A 9,192-nucleotide genomic window follows, 5' to 3' on the forward strand; every position below is an offset into this window, starting at 1 on the left:
CACACCCTGTTTTATAAACAACATCAAAATGGCAGAACCATTGCTGACTTTAAGTTCACATGGGGAATGTGCTTTAAAACAATTCCCAGTACTGTCAGTATTGTGAAGTGATTCCTCCTAAAGATAAGGATCACTGGCTTCTATGCTCTTCCTCTTCTTTTCTCTCATCAGTATATTGTTTTTCCCCAACTGTATTTTCTTACACAAATTCTGTTTTAAAGCTCAGTTTTTTTTTAGTTTAGATCTGTGAGGCAATTTTCTAATCAAAATTTATCTAATGCCCTTTTATGAGGTTTTACATTGTCGTTTTTCTTAATCCAGGCTTGTAAAAATGACCTATATGCTTATTCATGTACAATTTGGTTGCTTGAGTTTCTTAAAGAAAAAGATTGTTAGACTATGAGAGTCAACTCAACATGGCGAAACCATTTTTGAGATGGCGATGTAACATGTAGTGGAAATAGCTAACAAATTCCAAAAAAAAAAAAAGCTGGGTGGAGGATTTGCTCTAGGTATCACTGAGTTAGAATGAGTTTAACATTAGCTAAAACTGTTTTGAGTTGTTTGGACAATTAAGAGATGTCCACTTTTATCTTGAAAGAACTAGTGGTAGAACATTCAAGAGTACTGAGTACTAAGAATTTTGAGGTTTGGTGGATCCTCCCTCCACGTTCCCATATTTGGATATTATGCCAGCCATATAATCAAATTTATTTCACTAGCGGGATGTGTTTTTACTTTAGAAGAAATGAAAAAGACAAGATTTGTGAAATAAATGTTTGAAGACAGTATACTCTGGCCAGCTGTTATCAGTTGGTATTTCGGTAAGTCCAGAATACTTTAAACCTGATTTACTCAACCTGGGAACTTTTACCATGGTCTGATTACTTGCTCAAAGACATAGATGTCAAAATTTTAGGCAACCTTCTAAACCTTTTTCATCATGAATGAAACTATGACTTAAAGAATAATACATAGAAAGGTTAATTGGAAATAGTTTGGGATAAAACTTGGATCAGTTTGCATACAATCTTCACTTGACATTTTAGCTACATAATATGTACTTTGAGTATAACATCAAGCTATAACAAATATTTAAAGATAAAGTCATGTCAATAAGATACTAAAAGGCTCATTTTTATATTTGTTTTAGATGTTTTAAATAGTTGCTATGGCTTAAAAAAATGATTTAAAATGTTGCTTGTAATACAGTTTTGCCTGCTAAATTCTCCACATTTTGTAACCTGTTTTATTTCTTCGGGTGTAAAGCGTTTTTGCTTAGTATTGTGATATTGTATATGTTTTGTCCCAGTTGTATAGTAATGTTTCAGTCCATCATCCAGCTTTGGCTGCTGAAATCATACAGCTGTGAAGACTTGCCTTTGTTTCTGTTAGACTGCTTTTCAGTTCCGTATTGAGTATCTTAAGTACTGTAGAAAAGATGTCACTTCTTCCTTTAAGGCTGTTTTGTAATATACATAAGGACTGGAATTGTGTTTTTAAGGAAAAGCATTCAAGTATGACAATAATACTATCTGTGTTTTCACCATTCAAAGTGCTGTTTAGTAGTTGAAACTTAAACTATTTAATGTCATTTAATAAAGTGACCAAAATGTGTAAAAAAAATAAAATAAAATAAAAAATAAAAAAAGAATGCCTAAAGGGTGCCCACTCTCAACACTATAATTCAACATAGTTTTGGAAGTTCTAGCTATAGCAATCGGAGAAGAAAAAGAAATAAAAGAAATGCAGGTTGGAAAAGAAGTAAAACTCTCACTGTTTGCAGATGACATGATACTACACGTAGAAAACCCTAAAGATACTATCAGAAAACAACTAGAGCTCATCAGTAAATTTAGTAAAGTAGTAGAATACAAAATCCATACATAGAAATCATTTGCATTCCTATACACTAACAACAAAGAATTAGAAAGAGACATTAAGGAATCAATGCCATTTACCATTGCAACAAAAAGAACAAAATACTTAGGAATGAACCTACCTAAGGAGACGACAGAGGTATATGCAGAAAGCTATAAGACAGTGATGAAAGAAATCAAAGACAACAAAACAGATAGAGAGATATTTCATGTTCTTGGGTTAGACGAATCAATACTATGAAAATGACTATACTGCCAAATGCAATCTACAGATTCAGTGCTATCCCTATCAAATTACCAATGGCATTTTTCACAGAACTAGAACAAAAAAAAAAATTCACACTTAGTATGAAAACACAAAAGACCCCAAACAGCCAAAGCAAACTTGAGAAAGAAGAATGGAGCTGAAGGAATCAACCTTCTTGACTTCAGTTCAGTTCAGTTCAGTTCAGTCGCTCAGTTGTGTCCGACTCTTTGCGATCCCATGAATCACAGCATGCCAGGCCTCCCTGTCCAACACCATCTCCGAGAGTTCACTCAGACTCGTGTCCATCAAGTCAGTGATGCCATCCAGCCAACTCATCCTCTGTCGTCCCCTTCCTCTCCTGCCTGCAATCCCTCTCAAAATCAAAGTCTTTTCCAATGAGTCAACTCTTCACATGAGGTGGCCAAAGTACTGGAGTTTCAACTTTAGCATCATTTCTTCCAAAGAAATCCCAGGGTTGATCTCCTTCAGAATGGACTGGTTGGATCTCCTTGCAGTCCAAGGGACTCTCAAGAGTCTTCAACACCACAGTTCAAAAGCATCAATTCTTTGGCTCTCAGCCTTCTTCACAGTCCAGCTCTCACATCCATACATGACTACTGGAAAAACCATAGCCTTGACTAGACGGACCTTATCTAGGTTGGTCATAACTTTTCTTCCAAGGAGTAAGCGTCTTTTAATTTCATGGCTGCAGTCACCATCTGCAGCGATTTTGGAGCCCCCCAAAATAAAGTCTGACACTGTTTCCACTGTTTCCCCATCTATTTCCCATGGAGTGATGGGACCGGATGCCATGATCTTCGTTTTCTGAATGTTGAGCTTTAAGCCAACTTTTTCACTCTCCTCTTTTACTTTCATCAAGAGGCTTTTTAGTTCCTCCTCACTCTCTGCCATAAGGGTGGTGTCATCTGCATATCGGAGGTTATTGATATTTCTCCCAGCAATCTTGATTCCAGCTTGTGTTTCTTCCAGTCCAGCGTTTCTCATGATGTACTCTGCATAGAAGTTAAATAATCAGGGTGACAATACACAGCCTTGACGTACTCCTTTTCCTATTTGGAACCAGTCTGTTGTTCCATGTCCAGTTCTGTTGCTTCCTGACCTGCATAGCAATTTCTCAAGAGGCAGGTTAGGTGGTCTGGTATTCCCATCTCTTTCTGAATTTTCCAGTTTATTGTGATCCACACAGTCAAAGGCTTTGGCATAGTCAATAAAGCAGAAATAGATGTTTTTCTGGAACTCTCTTTTTCCATGATCCAGCAGATGTTGGCAATTTGATCTCTGGTTCCTCTGCCTTTTCTAAAACCAGCTTGAACATCAGGAAGTTCACGGTTCACGTACTGCTGAAGCCTGGCTTGGAGAATTTTGAGCATTACTTGACTAGCATGTGAGATGAGTGCAATTGTGCGGTAGTTTGAGCATTTTTTGGCATTGCCTTTCTTTGGGATTGGAATGAAAACTGACCTTTTCCAGTCCTGTGGCCACTGCTGAGTTTTCCAAATTTGCTGACATATTGAGTGCAGCACTTTCACAGCATCGTCTTTCAGGATTTGAAATAGCTCTACTGGAATTCCATCACTTCCACTAGCTTTGTTTGTAGTGATACTTTCTAAGGCCCACTTGACTTCACATTCCAAGATGTCTGGACTATACTACAAAGCTACAGTCATCAAGATAGTATAGTATTGGCACACAAAAAAAGAAATATAAGCCAATGAAGCAAGATAGAGAGCCCAGAGATTAACCCACAAACCTATGGGTAACTTATCTTTGACAAAAGAGGCAAGTATATACATGGGACAAAGATAGTCTCTTCAGTAAGCGATGCTGGGAAAACTGGGCAGCTACATATAAAAGAATGAATTAGAATGCTTCCTAAAACCATACAGAAAGATAAACTCAAAATGGATTAAAGACCTAAATGTAAGATCAGAAACCATAAACTCTTAGAGGAAAACATAGGCAGAACACTCTCTGACATAAATCACAGAAAGATCTATGATCTACCTCCAAGAGTAATGGAAATAAAAACAAAAATAAACAAGTTGGACTTAATTAAACTGAAAGGCATTTGCATAGCAAAGGAAACTATAAACAAGGTAAAAAGACAACTCTCAGAATGGAAGACAATAATAGCAAATCAAACAATTGACAAAGGATTAATTTCCAAAATATACAAGCCCCTTTTGCAACTCAAAGCCAGAAAAACAAACAACCTAGTCAAAAAGTGGGCAAAGGACTTAAACATTTCACCAAAGAAGACATACGTACAGATAGCTAATAAACACATGAAAAAGTGCTCAACATCACTCATTATTAGAGAAATGCAAATCAAAACTACAATGAGATCATCACCTCACCCTGGTCAGAACGGCCATCATAAAAAATATATATATAAACAATAAATGCTGGAGAGGGTGTGGAGAAAAAGGAACCCTCTTATACTGTTGGTGGGAATGTAAGCTAATACAGCCACTAGAGAAGACAGTATGGAGAGTCCTTAAAAAACTAGGAATAAAATTACCATATGGCCCAGCAATCCCACCATTGGGCACATATTCTGAGAAAACAAAAACTGAAAAAGTCACATGTACTCCAGTGTTCATTGCAGCACTATTTACAATAGCTAGGACATGGAAGTAATGTAGATGTTCATCGACAGATGAATGGATAAGGAAGCTGTAGTATATATATACAATGAAATATTACTCAGCCATAGAAAGGAACACACTTGAGTCAGTGCTAATGAGAAAGATGAACCTAGAGCCTATTATACAGAGTGAAGTAGGTCAGAAAGACAAATATCATACATTAACACATATGTATGGAATCTAGAAAGATGGTATTGATGAGCTAATTTGCAGGGCAGCAATGTAGATGCAGGCATAGAGAACAGACTTATGGACACAGGGAGGGTGTTAGGAAGGAGAGGGTGGGACTAATGGAGAGAGTAGCATGGAAACATATACACTAATATAAATAAAATAGATAGCCAATGGGACTGAATGACCCAGGGCTCTGTGACAAGCCGGAGGGATGCGCGATGGGGTGGGAGGTGGGAGGGAGGCACTCGAGGGAGGGGACTTATGTATACCTATGACTGACCCATGTTAATGTATGGCAGAAACCAACACAATTTTTAATTATCCTTCCATTAAAAATAAAGAAAAATATTTTAAAAGAATGTCTAATTATGAGCTTATTAAAATAACATGGTTATAAAAAATTACAAAAAAAAAAAAGGAATTTCTGTTTAAAAAGAAAATTGGAGAAACCACTTTTTGAAAATGTAGTCAGAGATCAGTTAAGATGACAGAGGATGAAGACCCTGACTGAGCTTGCTTCCTCTCATGAGCACACCAAAATCACAAGTATTTGCAGAACCTACCAAAAAAGAACTTCTACAACTAAAGACATAAAGAAGGAATCACAGCGAGACAGGTAGGAGGGAGGGGCTCACAATATAATCAAGTCCCACATCCTGTGGTGGGTGACCCAAAAACTGGAGAATAATTATGTTAGACAGGTTCCCCCACAGCAGTGAATTCTGAGACCCATGTCAGGCTCCCGAGCCTGGGGGTCCTGCGCCAGGAAGACAAGCCAACAGAGCAATTGACTTTGATAGAGAGCAAAGCTTTCGGAGTCCCAAAAGGACAGCAGGAAATAGACTTCACTCTTAAAGGATGCACAAAAATCTCACACACACAAGACCTAGGGCAAAAGCAATAATTTGATAGGAGACAGCCAGACCTATCTGCTGGTCTTGTAGAGTCCCCCAGAGAGGCAGCGAGTGGCTGTGGCTCACCCTGGGGACAGACACTGGTGGCAGCCGTACTTTGGAGCTCCTTCTATCTCATGGACACTGGTATGTGTGGGCAACATTGTGGAATCCTCACTCTAGCTCTTTAGTGCCAAGACCTAGCCCCACACAACAGTGTGTAGGTGCCAGTGCTGGGATATCTCAGGCCAAATAACTAATTATTTATATCCCCACCCATCAGCAACAGGATGCCTAAAGACTTTCTGAACCCACAGTCCTATTCACTAGAGGGCCAAGACCCAACTCAACTCACTAATGGGCAGGCTTCAGCCTGCATTAGCCTCTAGACCAGCCTCACCCTCCAGGGGAGACACCAGGTGCAAGGAAAGCACAACCCTGCAGCCTGGAGACCAGGTTACCATAGCAGGCCAGACCCTTCCCTGGGACCAGCTGGGCCTCATCCCTTCCCACTGGCAGGTCAACATATGCTTAGAACATCCTAGACACCCCAAAACCACCTGTATCAGAACACCCACAACCAGCAATCTGACACTGGGTCCTGGGATCCCTGGGCCCTAAAGTCAGACTCCAGGACACAGCTCTGCCTGTCAACAGTCTAGCACTAACCCTAGGACTGGGTGGGCAACAGCCCTCAAGCCTTCTGGACATTGACTCCACCCACCAGGAAGCCAGCACTAGCCCCTGGGCCCTGGGTTTCTGCAGTCAACTACCAGGTGATCAGGTACCAGCAGCCTCTGCAGAAGGCAGGGCCTGGCATCCAAGCAGGTTAGGGGCCAGCAAAGCCTATCACACCACCCACAGAGTCAGCCTGACACTAGAGAAGGACCCATGCAGACCTTATGGGGGAACATCTGTAGCATACAGCTCTGGTGGTAAGGGGGCAGTGCAATGCTGGGATGCATAGAATGCCTCCTACAGAAGGCCACTCGTACAAGGTTGGGAAATGCAGCTAACCTACTAGATACATAAAAATACAGATAGCAACTTAGACAAAATGTGGTGGCTGAGGTTCCAGATGAAGGAACAATGTAACACCTCAGAAGAGAAACAAAATGAAGTAATCTAAGACAAGTAATCTTATTTTAGATAAGTAACAAAGATAAGTAATCTACCCTAGAAAGAGTTCAGCTAATGATTATAAAATGATCAAAGAATTTAGGAGAAGAATGGGTACACAAGAAGCTAGAAGTTTTCTAACAAAGATTTATAAAACATAAAGAACAATCAAACATAGATGAAGGGAGGGGGGTTCATGTTTGGGAACGCATGTACACCTGTGGTGGATTCATGTCAATCTATGCCAAAACCAATACAGAATTGTAAAGTAAAAATTAAAAAAAAAAAAAAAACATAGATGAAGACTGCAATAACTGAAATGGAAGATTAATAGAAGGAATCAACAGTAGATTAAATGATACAGAGGTACAGATCAGTGAGATGAAAGACAAAGTAGTTGAAATCATTGACAATGAACAGAAAAAAAAAAAAAGAACAAGGATGAAAAGAAATGAGGACAGTTCAAGAGACCTCTGGGACAACACCAAGCACACTAATATGTACATTAGAGGGGCCCCAGAAGGAAGAAAGAAACAGGCAGAAAACATACTTGAGGACATAATGGTTGAAAAATTCCCTAACCTGAGAAAGGAAACAGTCACCAAAGACCAAGAAGCTCAGCGTTCCATACTGAATTAAAACAAAGAGGAACATAAAGACACATTGTAATTAAAATGACAAAAATTAAAACTAAAGAGAGAATATTAAAGCAGTAAGGGGAAAAAAATACACAAGAGAACTCCCATAAGGGCATCAGCTGATTTTCTTTTCTGCAGGCCAAAAAGGAATGACACAATATATTTAAAGTGATGAAAGGAAAAACCTACAATCAAGAATACCCTACTCAGCAAGACTCTCATTCAGATTTGACAGAGAGCTCAACAGCTTCACAGACAAGAAAACCTAAAGGAGTTCAGCACCATCAATCCAGTTTTACAGTAAATGCTTTGTCTGTTTTTGGCTGTACCTCTTGGTTTGTGGGACCTTAGTTCCTTGACCAGGGATTGAACTGAAGCCCTTGGCAGTGAGAGTGAAGAGGCCTAACCATTAGAATGCCAGGGAATTCCTTACAAAAAATGTTAAAGAAACTTCCCTAGATGAAAAAGAAGAGGACACAAGGAGAAATAAGAAAATTATGAAATGGAAAAACTCACCAGTAAAGGCAAACATATGGTAAAGTCTGGAACATACAGTCTTCACATGCAAAGTTAGCAGAAAACTTAAAAGACAAAAGTAGCAAAATCTTCTATATCTACAAGAAACAGTTAAGGGATACACAGAAATACAAAATATGATACCAAAACCAAATTTCAAAATTGCAAAAGAGAGAAGAGTAGAAATATAGAATTTTTAAAATGCATTTGAAATTAAGAGATCAGCAACTTAAAATAATTACATATATGCACAGACTGCTATATAAAAACCTCATGGTAACCACAAACCAAAAATCTGTAATAGATATACATACACAAAGGAATCCAAACACTAAAGATAGTCATCAGATCACAAGACTACAAAAAGAAGGGGAAAAAAATATCTACAAAAACCACCCTCAAACAATTCACAAAATGAAAGTAAGAACATACATATCAATAATTACCTTAAATATAAATGGATTAAATGCTTCAATCAAAAGACACACTGGCCTACTGGATACAGAAACAAGATCCATACATATGCTTCCTGCAAGAGACTCACCTAAGATCTAAAGACACACCAGACTGAAAGTGAAGGAGGTGGAAAAAGGTATCCCACGCAAATGGAAATCAAAGTCAGAGCAGCCGCACTCATATCAGACAAAATAGGCTTTACAATAAAGATGGTTACAAGAGATAAAGACACTTCATAATGATCAAGGGCTTAGTCCAAGATATAATTGTAAATATATATACACCTAACACAGCAGCATCTAAATACAGATGGCAAATACTAACAGACCTAAAAGGAGAAACTGACAGTAATAAAATAATATTAGGGGACTTCAACACCACATTTACATCAATAGACAGATAATCCAGACAGAAAACCAATAAGAAAACACTGAACTTAAAAGATACATTAGGCCCAGACAAAATTAGCTGATATATAGAGAGCATTTCATCTGGAAGCAGAATACGGTCTTTTCAAGTGCACATAGAACATTCTTCAGGATACATAACATGCAAGGCCACAAAAGAAGCCTCAGTAAATTTAAGAAAACTGAAATCATA

This window comes from Oryx dammah, unplaced genomic scaffold (assembly GCF_014754425.2).
Source record: "Oryx dammah isolate SB20612 unplaced genomic scaffold, SCBI_Odam_1.1 HiC_scaffold_20, whole genome shotgun sequence".
Taxonomy (NCBI): Eukaryota; Metazoa; Chordata; class Mammalia; order Artiodactyla; family Bovidae; genus Oryx; species Oryx dammah.